The sequence below is a fragment of the Urocitellus parryii genome, chromosome X (assembly GCF_045843805.1).
Source record: "Urocitellus parryii isolate mUroPar1 chromosome X, mUroPar1.hap1, whole genome shotgun sequence".
NCBI classification, from domain to species: Eukaryota; Metazoa; Chordata; class Mammalia; order Rodentia; family Sciuridae; genus Urocitellus; species Urocitellus parryii.
The window spans coordinates 79,664,885-79,685,491 of NC_135547.1; the positions used below are offsets into that span (position 1 = coordinate 79,664,885).

Consider the following 20,607-nt stretch of genomic DNA (forward strand, 5'->3'; position numbering starts at 1 on the left):
TTTATGTGGTGCAGAGGATTGAACCCAATGAATGCCTCATGCATGCTAGGCAAGCACTCTGCCACTGAGCTACAGCCCCATCCCCTAATCTCCATTTCTTAATAGCATCAAATCCAGAGTTAAATAGCATCAAATCCTTTTTTTTTTTGATACTGAGGATTGAACTCAGAGTCTCTTGACCACTGAGCCACATCCTCAGCCCTATTTTGTATTCTATTTAGACACAGGGTCTCACTGAGTTGCTTAGTGCCTCGCTATTTGCTGAGGCTGGCTTTGAACTCGTGATCCTCCCGCCTCAGCCTCCCAAATTGCTGTGATTATAGGTGTGCAACGCCATGACCAGCTTCCAGAGTCTTTTTTCCTTAAACCCACCCCCAATTACCTAGAACAAGCCCATGTCCTGTTTTGAAGCCTCTCAAATATCTGCTAAATGAGATAACATCGCCCATGCTGCAATGAGTAATAAACTCAACATGTTCAACTATAGATGTGCTCCTGGTGTTAGGCTAGAGGATACTAATTAATTAACTAAGACATTCTAAAAGCCAGTCGTGGTGGTACACACCTGTAGTTCCACTACTTGGGAAGCTGAGGCAGGAGGATGGATTAAGTCCAGGAGTTTGAGATCAGCCTGGGCAACATAGTGAGACCCTGTCTTAAAAAACAAAAAATGTGTGGAGTGACTGGGAATGTAGCCCAGTGATAGAATCTGTGCTGAATATGGCCCTGGGTTCTATCCACACACAACACACAAAAACAAAAGCAGTGGTGGAGCTCAGAAAAAATTGGAGGCTTTAGCCCTATTGAGTTATTTATCTCTATCTGATTTTTCTAACTAAAAATTCTCTCCCTTTAACATTCTGTTTGAATTTTTTCATGTGTACTGGGTAAAAAGGAGAAAGACTAGGGCCCTGAAGGTGAGGCATGAAGGAGTCTAACTACAAATTCAGTCTATTAGAGAAAAAAAGTCAAAGAAGGAAGCACTTATAAGAGTAGCAGCAGCACCAAGAATATCAACTGTCCTTGAAAATGACCTCACGACTCACTGAATGGCTTTAGGTCTTGGAAAGACTTTGTAGTAGACCAAGCTATTACTTTAATGACCAACTCCTTCTCTGTCCTCTTATCCAATATCTCCAACTTTCAGGAATTATTTTTTAGTATGATTAGAAAAGAAGCAAGCTGCATTGTTCACTTAAGGGGTTGAAGAAAAGAGAACAGTACAGGACTTCTATCAATTTGACCATCAATTTTTTTGTCTTCTGTTGTCAAGGCTGTCTTTCTTTTCTTATTCATTCATTTTTTATTATTAGAGCTTTACAGTTATATACAGTAGTTAGGTTCATCCCCATAAACTCATACACGCATGGAATTTGATTTCAGTTCATGATCCCCCCTTTTCCCTTTCCATCTTCCCTAACGTCTTCCCTCCCCTCCCCTGTTCTCCTTCCTTGACTCTACTACATTTCCTTACATTCATCTATTTATTTCAAAGTTGTCCTTTGAGATTCACTAAGCAAAAGGAAAAAAAAGGGGGATCTGAAGATAAAGCAGGAAAAGCTGTAGGCATGGAGGGGCATAGCTTCAAATGAAAAAATCATGTATATTTCTTCACTTTGACAGCACATATGCTAAATAATAAAACAATACACAGTGCTCCTATGTAAGAATAACAAACAAATTTGAGAAGTGTCTTAGTTTGCTAGGCCTGTCACAATAAAATACCAGAGACTGGGTGGCTTAAACAACAGAATTTTATTTGCTCACAGTTCTGGGAGACAGAGATCCAGATGTTGGTAGGTTTGTTTTTTTTTTTTTTCTGAGTCCTCTTTTCATGGCTTGCAGATGTCCAGTTTCCAACTGTGCTCAAACATGGTCACTCTTCTATGCACATGCATGTCTGTATCCTAATCTCCTGTTCCTTTAAGGACACAGTTCTCTATCCTTTTTTAATTAAATTTTAAATTGTTAACTATTATTTTGTAAGGAGAAATGAACAAGGATGGAAAGAACTAGGAGGGGAGAACTGGAATGAAATAGTATGGGGATTGGACAGTGAATTTTTCCCCCTAAGAAACGAGCCATTAAAGAGTCATTGTGTGTTGGCTCAACCAAGGATGGGTCAAAATTAAAGGGCCTGGGGTAAGCAGAAAAACTTAACTAACTTTAGTCAAATCAAGGGAACAGGTATATTGTCCTGATTTGTCAGCGAGTACAGTTTATCTAATCACTTGGGAGGCAAAGAATGGGAATTTGGAGGGTCTGCGTCTGTAGGTAAACAAGGAGGTCTTATCCAAGTAACAGGGAGAGGGTGGTTCTTTGCAATGTTTCCTAGAAAACAAAAAAGTGAAAGTATTTCTTAATTGGCCCTGTTTTCCAGGAGCACAGGGCTTGGGTAAAATTAAACATTGTAAGTCCCTGCTTTTGTTCAACATGAATGATATTCATTGCTGGGTAACTCGGGGTCTCCAGGCATTTCTCCAGACTTCCTTAGCAGTGTACCCAGCAGCTTGTTCAGGGAGCAATCCAGCCCATCATGCATTGCCTGCTGCAGTGACATGTTCTTTGAGGTAGGGTATATCAAGTGGCTGGTAAAATGATGGACTAGAGGAATGAGAGAGACTTAATACAAGGAGATTGAATAAAGAGCTTGTTTTAATAATCTGGATGGAAAAGATAATAACAGGTGACATTTACTTAACACTTACTTTGTACCAGACACCACTATCATATATTGCACCCTGTTCTAATTATATTAAAAGTATAACTTCTGAGGACGGGGAGATTACCGAGGAAGAACAGGAGCTTGGGGCTGATCATTAAAGTACTTGCCTGGACCTTTGCAAGTCTTTCCAAGAACTAAAGCCTCTCTATGAATCCTGAGGTTATTTTCACTGACAATTGGTTTCCTGGAGTTGCTCCTGCTCTCACAATTGATTCTTTGGTGAACTTTCTTCTTTCACAGTCCAGAGTCCTGTTTTAAAATTCTTTTATTAGATATGGTGGCTTGTTTTTTTGTTTGTTTGTTTTTAACAACTTTATTGAGGTATAATTTGCATACCATAATATCCTCCCACTTTAACTGTACGATTCAATATTATACTTATGAACTTGTGCAACCATCAACACTATCTAAATTTAGAATATTTCCGTTATCCCAGAAAGATCCCTAGTGCTCATTTACATCCACTGCATATTCTCATTGCCAGCCCTGAGCAATCATTTCATGCTTCTATTGTCTATAGATTGGCCTCTTCTCAATTTCCTGGAGGCCCATGCTTGCCTCCAACTCAATGCTCCTGCCTCAGACTCCCAAGTAGCTGGTACTAAAGCATGTGCCACCATGCCTGCTCTTCTGGATTGTTTTTTTGTTTTGTTTTGTTTGTTTGGGTTTTTGTTTTTGTGTTTTGGTACCCAGGATTGAACCCAGGGGCACTTACTCACTGAGCCACATCCCCAGCCCTTTTACTTATTTTATTTTATTTATTTATTTATCTATTTATTTATTTAGAGACAGATTCTCACTAAGTTGTTCAGGGCCTTGTTAAATTGCTGAAGCTTGCTTTGAACTTGCCATCCTCCTGCCTCAGCCTCTCAAGCAGCAGGAATTACAATCTTCTGGATATTTTTAAATGTAATAACACAATATGTGGTCGTTATTGTCTGGCTTCCCAGATGCCTTTTCAATTTGGAGCTAAAACTCTCCTGTGCCTCTCTCTCAGAACAACAGTCTTCTTCCAGTTATCTAGTACACATAAGCTCCATAAATCACTCTTCAATTAGAACATAAAAGGGAGGGGCTGGGATTGTGGCTCAGTGGTAGTATGCTTCCCTTACACGTGTGAGGCACTGGGTTGGCTCCTCAGCACCATGTAAATAAATAAAATAATAAAATAAAGGTATTGTGTCCATCTACAACTAAAAAATATTTTTTAAAAAAGAACATAAAAGGGAGATGGACTTCATTCAACTTGTATTAGTTTCTATGCGTTCTTTCCCACATATATTATATGAATATCCAAATATATACAATGTGTGTTTAGCCTCCCCTGCTTTACTAATATTAAATGAACAGTAAAACATAAAGATCTTCATCTAAATTGTTTTTCTCTAATATATTATATTGTAAACAAAAATCCTGCATAGAATAACCTTAGACATATGTCATTTAGAAAAATGCATATACACCTAGAGAATATTTATTCTATCAGTGGAAATGTTGGTCCAAGGGAATGTGCACATTTGGGATTCTGAAAGAAAATGACAAGTTTTCTACTACACTCAAATCCAACTTTTAGACCTGTGACAATTTTATTCATTAAATATAATACAATATTTAAATGAATTCAGTGTGCATATTGCTTGGCACAAAGAAGTTACTCAACAAATATTTAATAAACTTTTTAAATTTTTGACACTTACCAATATTAGCTTGAGAGATTTTGTCCAACTTATATTCTTTCATCAACTATGAGTATCCATTTCCCCTAGTTTCAGTCATCACATTTTATAATTTTAAAAATTATTTAAATTTTTAAAATATAATTATTTTAATTTTAGCAAATAATTATTTTCATTCAGAAAACAATGACTTGAACAGTAAATATAGCTTGTCTTTGAATACCCTACTTTCCTCCCTAATCACTTTCAACTCCCAAACCACTACTTCTATTCTTCCCTTCTCCACCAGATGCCTAGGCTTCCTAATACTCTTTTTTCCTACCAAAATGTCATTAATGCATCTGTTTATTTTTTAGTAGTTCTTTTTAGTTACACATGACAGTACAATCTATTCTGATATATTTATATAAGCATGTGATATATTTTATTTTAATTAGGATTTCAGTCTTGTGGATGTACATGGTGGTGAGATTCACTGTGGTGTATTCATATATGTACATAGGAAAGTTATGTCAGACTAATTCCACTGTCTTTCCTATTCCTATCCCCTATATACCTTTGTACCTTCTGACATAAAGAAATATCTACCTTGGGTTGGCTCAGTGGTAGACAACTGGCCTTGTATGCATGAGGCACTGGGTTCGATCCTCAGCACCACATAAAAATGAAAAATAAAGATTTTAAAAAAAGAAATATCTATCTTGATAAGAGTAATTATCTCCAAAATGTGATGAACATAAGGTTTCTCTGCTCTCAGATTTGCATCTGGATAGCTCAGTTCCTGGGATCTCTTTGCTACTCCAGCTATGCCTTGATCTCCCCATCTATAAAATGCGGCTAATAATAGTACATACTTCAGAGAGTTATTGTGAGAATTAAATGAGTTATTTATGTAAAGTTGTGGTTTCAGTGCCTGACATATACCAAGAATTCAATAAATATTGTTGTTCTTACTACCATAATTAGGAGGGTCTTTGATGGTTATAGCTGATGTGTTTATTGCCACTCCTATACTGTTAACAAAACTCTGTGAGTAGAGTAGTACACATGGTTTTGGATCTTTATATGAAGCATATCTGATTCTGAGAGGAGGACTTAATTTACCACATTATAAAACCTATAATCCCAGGTTAGACCACACTAAATTTAAATCCTACCTCTAAGAATTAGACCATGATTTCAATGTTTCTTTCTCTCTGAACAATGTAAAACAATACACTAAATATCAATGCGTTATCTGCAAATATCTGTTGGTTTTCATTTCTCTTTTTAAAAATTCTATATTTTGGGCTGGGATTGTAGCTCAGTGGTAGACCGCTCATCTAGCACGGGGGGAACCTGGGTTCGATCCTCAGCACCACATAAAAATAAAGGCATTGTGTTGTGTCCATTTACACCTAAAAAATAAATATTTTTTTTAAATTTTATATTTTAATAACTTAACAATAATCAGTAATTACATTTATAACCCGACAAAATGAAATACATATGTTCATATATATAATATATATATTATATATATATAATTTAGAAGACATTCCATCATAAAGCAATCTAAAAGGAAACTTATCTCTAATTTAAATATTAATATATATAAGGTAATACAAGGAAACAAAAGATTTTAAAGAATTATTTAACATAATAAATAAGAAATGGATATAAAAAAATTCATCAGGTTCCTAATAAACTTGAAAAAAATTAATAGATTTTTAAATTAATACAATATTAGGGCATAGTTTCCAACCTTAAAAAGTATAAATACTAAGAATGAAACTATTAAATATTATCTAGGATACAAAGAAAGAACCATTTACATAAATCTAAATTTCTATGGTATTTGATAAAATGGTCAAAACATTTTTCTCAGTTATTCCACACTGGGGACTCTTAATAAGGTAAAAATCAGAAATGCAGAAGATGTTTATACTCAAAAATTCTTTACAGCATAGCTTCTAATAGTGAAATGGGGGGGGAATTTCAATATTCATAGAAATGGAATATATGTGATTAAACAATAAATTATTATAGAGCATAAAAGATACCCTTGGAAAATTGTTTGAGTGGCATGTATATACAACTAAATAATACATGTAAAATATACATTACTGTATGATGCCAATAAAATAAAAATGTGCAATACTTGCACAGAAAAATGGTTGGGAAAATACATCAAAAGTTTGATAATAAGGAATATGAATGCTACTTCATTTTTTGAAATTACTCTAAATGTAGGGCTAATTTTTACCTGGTGATTTCAAAATATACATAAGGGCTAGTGATACAACTAAAAAAAAGCTTCATAATAGTTATCCATAGGTTGAGGGAATATACATTGTTGTCCATATTAAATTTTCCTGTACCTACCAAATTGTCAACAGTGATCATGAATAATTTTTAAAATCAAAAACTAAAGCTATTTTTAAATATACACAAGAATTATTAATGGCATAGGGAAATATCACCATACAATTATATTTAAAAGCAGGTTATAGAGAAAAATTATGTTAAATGTGAAAAATATAACTAACTAAACAGATGGGGGGAGCTAGTAAAAATGTATCTAAACATTAAAGTTGTTGTCTCTGATATTATTAATGTGAATGTTTGAAAATTTCTTCTAAGTTCATTTGAATCTCGACAGTGTGAACATATTATTTTCATAATGAGAAAAGGTGAAGACTACAAAATTGAATCCCAATATAAATACAGGGTAAAGAATACGAAAATCATTTAAAGAAGAGAAATGCTTTGAAACACAAAAATATGTTTAGCCTCCCTAATTATCAAAGAAATGAAAACTAAAACGTTGTCAAGATGCTAGTTTTAACCTATCACACTGACAAACAATTATTTTAAGGATCATAATCAATGCTGGAAGGTTGCTGAAAAGCATTTTATATCTATTCTCCTTGGAAACATTTATTCTGCAAATCTGGAGGGGAAGGAAGCCTAGACACTACTACAGTTCTAGTTTGTAGAACTTGGCTGCCACCTTCAGGAAATTATTGAGATTAATAATACAGTTTTTTGGTTTGGTTTTTTTGTTTGGTTGGTTGGTTGGTTTTTGTTCGTTTCTGGTTTTGTTTTTGGTTGACTTTATCCATATACATGAAAGCCTTTATAAACTTTGTGACCCTAGTAACTGAATGAGTTGTAATTCAGGTGACAAATCCTTGGGAAATAGCTAGATTTTTAAGTGAAAGGGAAGGAGAAAGATTATTGTACAAAAGGTAAAGATGTAGAAGAGTTTGTTAATGCAATGTGGGTCAATCTGTTGCATTTGCCAACAATAACTCTTTTTTCCTTATACTCCACCAATAGTTCAATGACTGATATAAAAGACCCTACAATCAACAGTGGCTCAGTAAAGCAAAAAGGGAGTTTCACTAATGGAAGAAAAGTTCAGAGTACAACTGTTCAATGCATTGTAATAGTAGAGGTATTGAATAACAGCTGCAAAACTGTATGATAGGAAGCTGTAGGCCCTCTTTCCTCAAATAAACATAAAAAGCAAAACAAAACAACTCCCCCTCAAAAAAAAAAAAAAAAAAAACAAGTAGGAGCTATCTGAACCAACTTTGCCAGAGTCTGGAAAATAGTCAAAGATTAACAGCAACCAAACAAATACACAATCAAAAAAAGTTACCTTCAAGGGCTGGGGATGTGGCTCAAGCAGTAATGCACACGCTTGGCATGTGCGGGGTGCTGGGTTCGATCCTCAGCACCACATAAAAATAAAATAAAGATGTTGTGTCCACCAAAAACTGAAAAAATAAATATTTAAAAATTCTCTCTCTCTCTTCTCTCTCTCTTTAAAAAAAAAGTTACCTTTAAAATAATAGGATGTTTTGTGATGTTTTACTTGCCCTTGATCCATGTCCTTCCCACTGAAGTGGTTGGCAGATTTGGTCTTGAAGAAGCAACACAGGTTCTCAGTTCTTCCCTTAAACAAAAAGAAGCAGAACACACCTTATTTGCAAATTATTGTGCACACCTGTTCTATCCTACATGGGGGATAGTTAAATGATGCAAGGCACTCATCTTTGCCTCATGTGATCTAAGAAAGGGAAGGCAGCAGGTACTACTTGTAGAGCTGTGAGGAACTTAGAGAAATTCAGTCCTCTGGGAAAAGCTGAAAAAAACACAAGCATGGGGGCTGGGGTTGTGGCTCAGCAGTGGAGCGCTCACCTAGCACTGAGTTCGATCCTCAGCACCACATAAAAATAAATAAAATTAAGGTATTGTGTCCAACTACAACTAAAAAAAAAAGACACAAGCATAATAAGGAAGGATGTATTCTCAGAAACAACCTTAGAAGGCACAGAGCAAATATGCAAAGATTTGGAGAGCTCCTAGCATTCAAGGACATCTCTGTCAAAACATTAGCTGAACATGAGCTAAAGGAACAAAGACACCAGTGGATATACATGACAAGGAATAATCTTTGTAAAGTTCAAAAAAGTTCTAAAACACACATATCACTATAACTTTGAATAATAACAAAAATTAACCTAGGGAAGATAGAGAATATGATTTACAACTTAAGTAATTAAATGCTCAATTTTCAATAAGAAAATTACAATGCTATACAGAAAAACAAAAAAAAAATGGTCTATTCAAAAGGACAAAATAAATTGACAAAAATTAGCCTGAGGAAGCCCAGATATAGAACTTACTAGAGAAAGATGTTCAAACAACAATCTTAAATATGCTTTAAAAATAAAGGAAAATGGCCAGGTGCAATGGCACAGCCTATAATCCCAGCAGCTCAGGAGGCAGAGGCAAAAGGATTGTGAGTTCAAAGCCAGCCTCAGCAAAATCGAGATGCTAAACAATTCAGTGAGACTCTGTCTCTAAATAAAATGCAAAATAGGGCTGGGGATGTGGCTCAGTGGTCAAGTGTCCCTGAGTTTAATCCCCAGTACCAATAAATAAATAAATAAATAAAAACATGCATAAAGAATGAGAGGAAATCAGGTAAACAATGTAAGAACAAAATGAGTATAGCAGTGAAGAGATAAAAATTATTAGAAGGAAAAGAGCTAATTCTGGAGCTGAAAAAATACAGATTATTAAAATAAAAAATTTACTAAACACATTCAACAACAACAAGAAAAACTTGGAGTTCATTTCAGTGAACTTGAAGGTAATGATAATTGAAGGTGAGAAAAGTACAGTCTAAAGGATCTGTTTTAAAGATTAACATTAAACAGAGACATGAGGTGGGAGGGAAAGGGAGACAAAAGGGAAATTGCATGGAAATGGAGGGAGACCCTCATTGTTATACAAAATTACATATAAGAGGTTGTGAGGGGAATGGGAAAATAAACAAGGAGAGAAATGAATTACAGTAGATGGGGTAGAGAGAGAAGATGGGAGGGGAGGGGAGGGGAGGGAGGATAGTAGAGGATAGGAAAGGTAGCAGAATACAACAGTTACTAATATGGCATTATGTAAAAATGTGGATGTGTAACCGATGTGATTCTGCAATCTGCATTTGGGGTAAAAATGGGAGTTCATAACCCACTTGAATCTAATGTATGAAATATGATATGTCAAGAGCTTTGTAATGTTTTGAACAACCAATAAAAAAATAAACAAATAAAAATAAAAATAAAAAGGTAAAAAAAAAAAAAGAATTGGCTGACACAATTGTAGAGACTGGCAATTCCAGAATCTCTAGTATTAGCTAGTAGGCTGGAGACCCAAGGATGTTATATTTCAAGCCTAAAGGTTATCAGACTATAGCCCCAGCAGAGATCCACTGTTGCAGTTCAAGACGAAAAACTACTACAGAATATACTTTTCTGTGGGGGAGGCAGGTACCAGGGATTGAACTCAGGGGCACTCAACCACTGAGCCACATCCCTAGCCCTATTTTACATTTTGAGACTCGGTTTCACCGAGTTGCTTAGTGCCTCACTTTTGCTGAGGCTGCCTTTGAACTCATGATCCTCCTGTCTCAGCCTCCAAAACTACTGGGGTTACAGGCGTGCACCACAGCGCCCAGCCAGAATACACTCTTGTTCAGAGAAGGTCAGTCTTTTTGTTCTGTTCAGGCCTTCACCTGATTATATGAGGCCTACCCACATTATGGAGAGCAATCTGCTTTACTGAAAACCTACCAATTTAAATGTTAATGCCATCCAAGAACACCTTCACAAAAACATGCAGAATAACATTTCACCATTATCTGGGCACCATGGTTCAGCCAGATTGACACAATGATGAATTTTGTTATATATATTTTTAAACAATTTGGGGAGAAGGATACTGTGGATTGAACCTAGGATGCTTAACTACTGAGCCATATCTCTAGCCCCATTTATTTTTTATTTTGAGACAGAGTCTCACTAAGTTGCTTAGGGCCTTGCTAAGTTGCTGAGGCTGGCTTTGAACTTGAAATCCTCCTGCCTCAGCCTCCCTGGGATTATAGCTGTGTACCACCACACCTGGCTTCATATATTTTTTTATTAAAAAAATGAAAATAACCAGTCTTGGTGAGGATGTGGAGAAATCAAAACACTTTTACATCATTGGTGGATGTGTGGAATGGTGCAGCTGCTCTGGAAAATGGTTTGGCAGTTATTCAAAAGTTAAAAATATAATTGCCATATGATCATTCTACTCCCAAATATAAGCTCAAAAGGATGAAAAGCAGGGATACAAACAAATTCTTATATACCAATGTTCATAGAGGCATTATTCACAATAGCTAAAAGTTGGAAACGACCCAAATATCCAACAGATGATGGATAAACAAAATGTGATGTATACTTACTGTGGAATAATAGTCACCTTTAAAAGGAATGAAATTCTGTTACATACTACAACTTGAATGAACCTTGAAAGCATGCTCATTAAAATAAATCAGACCAAAAGAAGGACAAATGCCATGATTCCACTTATATGAAGAATTTAAAACAAGAAAAGCCATTGAGACAGAAAGTAGAATGGAACAACCAGGAATAAGAGAAATGGGGAGTTTAATGGGTACAGAGTTTTTGTTTGGGTGATAAACAAGTTTTGGAAATGAATAGTGGCAATGATTTTGTAACATTGAGAATGTATTTAATGCCACTGAATTATACACTTAAAATGATTAAAGTAGTAAATTTCATATTCTGTATTATTATGCATGTAGTGTCAAGGATTTAACCCAGGTTATCTCATATGCTATGCAAGTGCTCTACTACTAAACTATACCCCAGCCCAATATTCTATATACTTTGCTACAACAGAAAAAGAGGAAAGATATTGGGGGGAAGTGGGTGTGTGCTGGAATGAGGAGCTATTGATCAGGAAATAGAACTTTGGAGTATAAGATTTAGAGTGTTCCAAGTTATGACATGATACAATATATCATAATATATTAAGTCTAATAGCAAATTCTGATACTCCATAAAAGTAGTAGAAATACCAATTCTTTTTTTTAAACTTTTTTTAATTGTAGATGGACAGAATACCTTTATTTATTTATTTTTATGTGGTACTGAGGATCAAATCCAGTGCTGCCTCACACATGTTCTACCACTGAGCCACAACCCAAGCCCCAGAAATCCCAATTCTTAATAAGGCTTATATTGCCTTCATTTCTATCACTTAGAATCTCAGCCTCTTCAGTTACATAATTTCTCATAATGGACAAAAGTGTGTTTTTACAATGCAAACAGCAAATGAGGTATTAATGAATATTTTGCTGTTCTTATCATTAGATTCAATAAATAAGTGGGATCCAGTATCTGGTGAAGAGGAATCACATTCTCATCCTTCAACTTTGTTGGGGAGGGCCAAAGGTTAAGAGCATTCCTTCTCTTAGAATGCCTTCCTATTGTTTTACGAGATTTATAATATATCTTTAACTATATATAATTTGCCTTTCATTTAGTTGTTGAATTATAAGAATGAGAAATATGTACATTTTCCTTGGAAGAATGTTTGGTGCCATGATTAGCTAAAGAGTCAAAATCTTGTAGTAAGATAGGAGTCAAAGCATTAGTGTCTTCTATGAATCTGGTCTGGTGGGAATAGAGTAGATGTGTAAGGCATCTGGAGTTTGAAATAGCACACTGTTTGGCTAATTTCCTAGGGGTTTTGTGAAACTAGTGAACAATTCCTAGGGTTTGGATGGAGTTTGGGTAAAGTGCTATCTCGAGCTTTCAGGAAAATTCATGATGGATTAAATTAGTGGAGGAATAGCTACTTCAAATAAAGAGAAAGATATAGATACTTGTAAGGATTAAATGAGGTAATAGATGGGAAAGTCCTATTTTAATTAAATTTACAAACTTGAGATGGAATTTAATTACCCTGCAAACTAAAACTTTCCATGAACATGCAAAGGGCCTAAGTCTTTCATCTAACATAGACCCTTTAGCACAGTGTTTCAGTGTAAAGCTAAGGTATACAGGCAGATTATAGCAGGTTGTGAAGTAAACAGATAGTGAGGAATTGGAGATTGTACCTCCCAGGAAAAAAAGAGAGATGAGAACAAGAGAAGAATCTAAGGTCGAAGTATGTGAACTTTTCAGACTCAGAAAGCCAAAGGTTGAATATTTCCTCTCATATGCAAAAGCTAGTCCAAAATAAGAAAAAGAAGTTGGGGTGGGGATCCCATGAAAATAGAAGGGAGAACAGTGGAACAGAGGAAGGAAATTGGGAGGGAGGAGGGACAAGAAAATAACAACATATGTCTGACTATCTCTGAGACTGGCTAAAGGTATTAAAAACACTCCAGTAGCTATGAGCTTGACTAGCACACAGGCTTGGTTTCTTTTAACATTATTTGACTAAAGGAACCAGAGTTGCTTGAAGAAAGGGCTGAGACTAGGACTGGTGTAAAATATATAATATGAACCTAGAACATATTTCAGTACCAGAAAGCAAAGAAGTGCTTTAAAAAAAAAAAAAAAAAAAAGGCAAACCACCTTGTTGATAGGAATATATCAAAGGAACACAGGAACAAACTTCCAGAGCTCACAATAGCCAAATTTGAGCACGCTGAAAAACAAAACATTAAAATGTTATTGGTTATAATGAAAAGCAAAATAAATATCAGTGTGTCCATATTTACAAAAATTATTGAACAATAAATACATCGGGAAGAAGACAAATCTACTATGCAGAAGAATTCCAAACATCATCAATGATAAGTCATATTATTACCAAAAACTCGGTCCTTGTCCCCAATGGAATCCAATAATGAGGATAAGGTTTTGAGAAAAAGGAAAAAGTTTATTGCTTTGCTAGCAAAGGAGAAACACAGGGGACTCCTGTCCCAGAGACTGTGATTCTGCCAAGCAAGGAGCTTTTAAAGAGGTGGTTCAAAGGCTACATTCAATATGTTTTCTGAATTGTAATTCACTTGTTAATTTGGGAGGTAGTCATTTCTGAGATCTTCTGGTGCCATCTCCAAAGTCTGAATGACTTCATTCCTGTGGTGGGTGTATGCTTAAGGACAGATAACTTTGCCTAGGATGCCAAAGAAAGAAAATCCTGCTTCCCCTGAGATTAAGGAGGAGGGAGAGAGGAAGAGGAAAGAAACATGTCCATTTAAAAAATAAGTTGCAGTGGCACAGCAACAAGGACTATATTCAAAGCATAAAGTACTATTACAATAATGATAACATGTACCCTTGATATGATGTGATGAAATGGCAGTTTCCCCATGTGGTCTCCAAAACCTATAACCTCAGTTTAATAATGAGAATGGCAGTAGACATTATTCTGCAAAATTCCTGACCAGTATTTCTCAAGTCTGTCAAGGTCATCAAAAACAAGGCAAATGACCAGATGCAGTGGTCCATGCCTGTAATCCCAGCAGCTTGGGAGGCTGAGGCAGGAGAATATCAAGTTCAAAACTGGCCTCAGCAACTTAGTGAGGCACTAGGTTAAGAAAGTTTGAGACCATGTCTCAAAATTTTAAGATAGAAAGGGTTGGGGATGTGGCTCAGTGGTTAAATGCCCCTGGGTTCAATTCCTGGTAACACACACACACACACACACAAAAAAAAAAAAAAAAACGTAAACAAGGCAAATCTAAGAAAGTATCACAGCTAAGTGATACCTGGAGAAGATGGGACAATGAAATGTAACATGATGATCTGGGCCCAAGAACAGAAAAGAGACTTAGGTGAAAACTGAGGAAATCAAAATGAAGTATGGATTTTATTTAAAGTAATTCAGAAAAGGAAAATAAAGGTGTGTGGGAAGGGGTCTCATGAAAATCAAAAAGATTCCAGCAACTCAGGAGGCTAAAGCAGGAGGACTGCAAGTTCAAAGCCAGTCTGGGCAACCTAGCAAGGCCCTAAGCAACTCAGCAAGACCCTGTCTTTAAATAAGATATAAAAAGGAGGTAGGGATGTGGCTCAGTGGTTAAGCACCCCTGGGGTTCAATCCATGTTATTGGGGGGCTGGGGGAGGAAGGAAAGAAAGAAACAAAGAAAGAAAATTGAAGGGATATCAGTATTATAGAGGAAAAGGACCAGGGGAGAGGAAGGAGGAGAGAAAAAGGGGGAAATACCAGGGAATTATATTGTCCAAATTATATTGTTATATTGTGTGCATGTGTGAATATATAACAAATTCCAACATTATGTGCAACTATAATGCACCAATAAAAATTATGGGGAAAATATGAGCCAACAGTATTGACTCATAAACTGTAACAAATATAGCCTATTCATATAAGATGTTAATAGGAGAAATTGCATGTAAGATATATGGGAACTCTGTAGTACCTATGCAACTATTCTGTAAAACTATTCTAATATGAAAGTTTAAATTATCCATAAACTTGGAATGGTTGCCTAAGTTTCAAGTATAACACTAAATTCTATACTAATTGGGTATAAAGGTTCTAGGAATTATAATCTAAAGACAAACTGAGAGAGAACCTAATCACAGGAACTGCATCATTAGAGTTGAGGTCTAGAGCTCCTATAGGGGGCACTGATACACCCTGGCAGATAGTTTTGTTATCCCTGGTTACTCTATCTCTTCCTTCCACTTTCTACTTTGTTGCTTGATTTATAACTTTGATGGCATAAAGCCCCCAATAGAGGCCCAATATTATACACTTCTTTGACATCCAGTGAAATAGGAAGGACTTCAAATGGCATAATCACAAGTTTCCCTCTCTGCTCCTGTGGATGAGGACCTCACGCAGCATCAACAAAGGATTCTCAAGTAGGGGTGACTAAAGATGGAGAAAAACACAGAGACAAAGAAAACACAGGGACCTTTTCATGTAAAGCTGGGGCCAGGTAGGACACTACACTTTGATAAAGGAACAGTGACCCAGAACTACTTCCACAAGTTTATTATATAGTGTCTCATAATCAGGAAATTAAGCTATAGGGGCATTGTAAATTGTTTAAGGCTTCTGAGTTGTCAGAGGCTTCTTGTGTACTAAAAAGTTACAGAGCTAGAAACATTCTTTGCAGCTAATGCAGTACTAGAAATATTCTGCTGCACCCAGGAAAGACATTGACCTGGGACATCTGATAACTGTTAGCACTGGAACCAAGAGTCAAGGCTGATAATACCCTCACCTTTGGCAAGGAATATTTCCCAGGCTTGGCTTTTGCTGATGCCAGGGGATCAGCCAATGATGGAGGCTCAAACACTCTCCACACCTGAGCCAATAGCCCTCTTTAACAAGAGGACCAAGTGTAGTTCTTTCTTATCCTTGAGTAGCAGGTTGCATTTTCCTGCAAACTCTCAAAAGTTTTCAAAGAAGCCAGTCACATTCTCCCAGAGGTACCAAGGGTCACCCCACACTCTTGATACTACAAAGCATGCCTCCTGTAACCTCTGGTTGTGTTCTTTGTTCATGAGTGGAAACAGGTAGAAATGATGATTGCATAACATTGTGAATGTACTTAATTTTCCTGAACTATACACTTTTAAATGGTTTAAACAGTGAATTTTTATTGTAAGTGAAATTTACCAGTTTTTAAAAACCATTCATAAAGCCCTCTCCAGATCCAAGTGGAACAATCATAGAAAAGCAACAGTATGGGGGCTGGAGGTGTGGCTCAGTGGTAGAGCGCTTGCCTCGCATGCATGAGGCACTGGGTTCGATCCTCAGCACCACATAAAAATCAATAAATACAATAAAGTTATTGTGTCCATTTACAACTAAAAATTTAAAAAGAAAAGAAAAGCAACAGTATGGCTACTTAGGTCAGACTCCCTGAGTCCCAATCCTAATTTCAGACCTTAATGTCCACCTTGGACACATAGCCTGACCTCTCTATGCCTCAGTTTCCTTAGGTGTAAAAAGGATATATTAATAGTACCAACCTCCTGGAGTTGTAGTGAGGACAAAATGAAATAACCAGTATAAAAATTTTCTTAACATAATGCCTTGCACTGAGGAAATATGCAACAAATAGACATGTATTACTATCAATCCCCCTATCTTTTAGTAATATCCAATGTCCATTCCCTAGTTTCAACTTACTCAGTGCTTGATAGAACTCATTTCTTTTTTGGCTTCCATAACTCCACACATTTTTCTAGTATTTTACTTTCCATTGCTAGTGCTCCTTTGCTAATACTCTAAATGTTGGAGTAACCCAGAGCTCCACTTTCAGCCCTCTATTTAATCTGTAATCTTTTCCTAAGTAATTTCATCTAGTCCTACCATCTATACACTGGGTGGCATCCAAACTTACACTCCAGAGTTCATCTCTAGCTTGAGTGCCAATACATTTCAATATGGATGTCAGGCATTCCAAAACTAACTTTACATCCTATTTGCACTACTCCTCCAGTCATCCCCATATCTTGGCCTTGCACATAGCTACTCAACAAAAACACCTGAGAATTATCCTAAGTTTTTGTATTCCCCCATCCAAAACACTGAATCTATCTACTCATCTTTACTGACAAAATATATGCTGAAGCTCTTCGTTTTTACCATTCTATTCTTCGTTTTTACCATTGCTGCCATAGCAATATCAGATATACTATCAGAAAGAGCTTCCTAACTGATCTTTATGTCCCCACATGTTTCTTCTTTTGGAGATTGAAGCCAGGGGTGCCCTATCCATGAACCACATCCCCAGCCCTTTTTCTTAAGTTTGAGACAGGGTCTTGCTAAGATGCTGAGGCTGGCCTTGAACTTGCAATCCTCCTGCCTCAGCCTCCCAATGTGCTGGGATTACAGGTGATTACCACAACCAGATTCATGTTCCCATTTTTGCTGCTCCCCTGCCCTTTCCATTCTCCATACTGCAGCCAAAGTGATACTGTAAGACATGCAAATTGGACTATGACACTCATTTACTTAAGACACTTCAAATACTTTAAAATAAACACTCAACCAACTAGTTTGGCTTACACATTCTGGATCCTGGCTATATCTATATCTTTCCCTTCACTTCCTGCTATTTGGTACTTGCATCAATATGCTTTGTCTACAATGACTTTTCTTTCCTGGAATTGTCAAACTTGTTCCCTTCATAGGGTCTTTATGACTGTTGAACCTTTGCCCTTAGATAGTTGCATAGTTTGCTCCTTCTTCATGTTCAGTTCTCATTTCAAATATTATCTCTTCAGTGAAGCTTATGTAAAAGTGTTGAATCATCAAACCTAGCATATTGCCCTGTTTTCTTCTCCTTGAGCACTCATTATTATTTGGAGTGATTTTTTTATGCCCCACATCCCCAATAGAATGCAGATACTGGGAAAATTGCACCTTGTCTGTCTTGCACTGAGAACAATGCCTGGCACATAATTACAATATGTGCTCAATTACTGCTAGTTGAATAAATACATTACTCTTATGGTTCTAGGAGGCCAGGGAAATCCAACAGAATGGACACCAGAACCACAGTTTTCCTCTTTTTTATTCATCTTGTTTAGGTTCCTTGGCATATATTTCAATGGTACAAAATCCTCTTCAAGACAATATTTTTAGATTTTATCTAACTATTGTCAAAGTTGCCAATTGGGGGCAATACTGTTCCACTAAAGTGCTACAAACTGCCCAAATTGAGCAGAAGTCCTGTTATATAGCTGCTCTGGAATTGAAAGCCACCTTCCTTTCAATGTACCTTTCTAAATTCTTTGCAAAATCACTTTGGGTAGTGTGGAAATTTTAACAATTTTAAATCTTTCAGTCTATGAACATGAGGTATCTTTTCATTTGTATCTTCTTTAATTTCATTCATAAATGTTTTGTAGTTTTCAGTGCAAGTCTTTTTTCTCCTTGGTTTATTCCTAAGTATTTTGTTCTTTTCTTTTGTTATTTGATATTATTATCTTTGAAATGGAGTTATTTCTTTAAATTCCTTTTCAGATTGTTCATTCTCAGTGTTAGAAATGCAAATGACTTCATGTGGTTTTGTGTTCTGCAACTTTATTGAATTCATTTATTAGTTCTAATAAGTTTTTATTGTGTGAAATGTTGTGCTGTGTGTGTGTGTGTGTGTGTGTGATCTTTAGATTTTTCCATATAAATGGTTGTGTCATCTGTGGATGGGGGTATTTTACTTCTTTCCTTAAAATTTACATGACTTTTGTTTCTTTCTCCTGCTATTTGCTCTGGCTAGGACTTTAAGTGCTATGTAGAATAGATGTATGCATCCTTGCCTTGCTTCTAATCTTACAGGAAAAGCTTTCAGCTTTCTATCATTCATTATTAGGTTAGCTATACTTTCCTGTATGACCTTTATGATAGTGAGGTAATTTCCTTCTATTTCTAGTTTGTTGAGTGTTGTTACCATTAAAAAGTGTTCAATTCTGGGCTGGGGTTGTAGCTCAGAGGTAGAGTGCTTGCCTACCACGTGCAAGGCACTGGGTTCGAACTTCAGCACCACATAAAAATAAAATAAAGATATACCTATAACTAAAAAATAAACCTTAGAAACATGTTCAATTTTGTCAAACCCCTATCAAAAATCCCAAAAAAAATTTTTACAGAAATTTTTTTTAAAAATCCTAAATTCACATGGAGCCACAAAGAACCCTAAATAGCCAAGAGAGTCTTGAAAAAGAACAAATTTGGATGCTCATAATTTGTGATTCCAAAATACACTGCAAAGCTACAGTAATCAAACACTGTAGCATGGGCATAAAGACATATGTATAGACTTATGGAACAGAGTTAAGGCCTAGAAATAAACCCATGTATATATGGTCAACTGATCTTTGACAACGGTGCCAAATCAAAAGGGGAAAAAAATAGCCTCTTCAACAAATAGTGGAGAAATTGGATATCCAAATGTAAAAGAATGAAACTGGATCCTGATCTTACATCAAAACAAAAATCAACTCAAAATGAATTAATACTTTAAATGTAAGGTATTAAACTATTAGAAGAAAACATAGGAAGAACATTTCATGACATTGGTCCAGGCAGGGATTCTTAGATAAGACTTCAAAAGCACAGGCAACAGAAGCAAAAATAGACAAATGGGTTTATAGTCAAGTAAAAACCTTCTGCACAGCGAAGAAAGCATTCAAGAATGAAAAAGGCAACCTATGAAAAGGAAAAAACACTTGCAAACTGTATATCTCATGAGTGATTTCTCTCCAAAATATATAAGGAACAAATATAAAAACAAATATAAAAAATATTAAAAAAGAAAGAAAAGGAAAAGGAAGGAGGAAAGAAAGAATTAAAATGATTTTAAAATGGGCAAAGGTCTTAAACAGACATTTCTCTAAAGACAAGCAAGGGGTCAACAGGCATATGAAAAGATGCTCAATCTCACTAATTATGGATGAAATGCAAATCAAAATCACAATGAGATATCACCTTAACAATTGTCAGGATGGCCACTATAAAACAAAATATAACTAGTATTGGTGAGGTTGGTGAAGCCAGTATGAAAAATAGTATTGAGTTTTCTAAAAACAAATTAAAAATAGCACCACTATATGATTTAGTAATTTCCATTTCTGGATATTTATCCAAAAGAGTTAAAATCAGAATCCTACAGAGATATTTGTACTCCTGTGGTGATTGCAGTATTTTTCACAGTAGCTAAAAGGTGGAAACAACCTAAATATGTATTGGTGGATGAATGTTTAAAGAAAATATGATATATACATAAAATGGAATATTATTCAGCCATAAAAAGAATGAAATCCTGTTGTATGCCATAGCATAGATGAATCTTAAGAGCATAATTCTAAGTGATATAAGGCAGTCACCGAAGGACAAATACAGCATGATTCCATTTACATGAATTA

At 35.8% G+C, this 20,607-nt stretch overlaps 1 long non-coding RNA gene across 8 annotated transcripts in view; it reads right to left on the reverse strand.

The window, feature by feature from the left end:
* Positions 1–1,745: 1,745 nt before the first annotated feature.
* LOC113194494 (uncharacterized) overlaps positions 1,746–20,607 on the reverse strand; it is a 39,558-nt gene continuing 20,696 nt past the window's right edge. For 3 of the 8 annotated variants that reach the window (XR_003302292.2, XR_013342541.1, XR_003302289.2), the window contains exons 5-7: positions 8,230–8,344; positions 2,833–2,974; positions 1,746–2,331 (exon numbers count right to left, since the gene is read on the reverse strand). This is a non-coding gene — a long non-coding RNA (uncharacterized LOC113194494). Of the gene's footprint in view, positions 2,332–2,832; positions 2,975–3,966; positions 5,799–8,229; positions 8,345–13,328; positions 13,402–20,607 lie in introns of those variants that run through there. The other 5 variants (XR_003302288.2, XR_013342542.1, XR_003302287.2 and 2 more) reach the window with 5 other exon arrangements.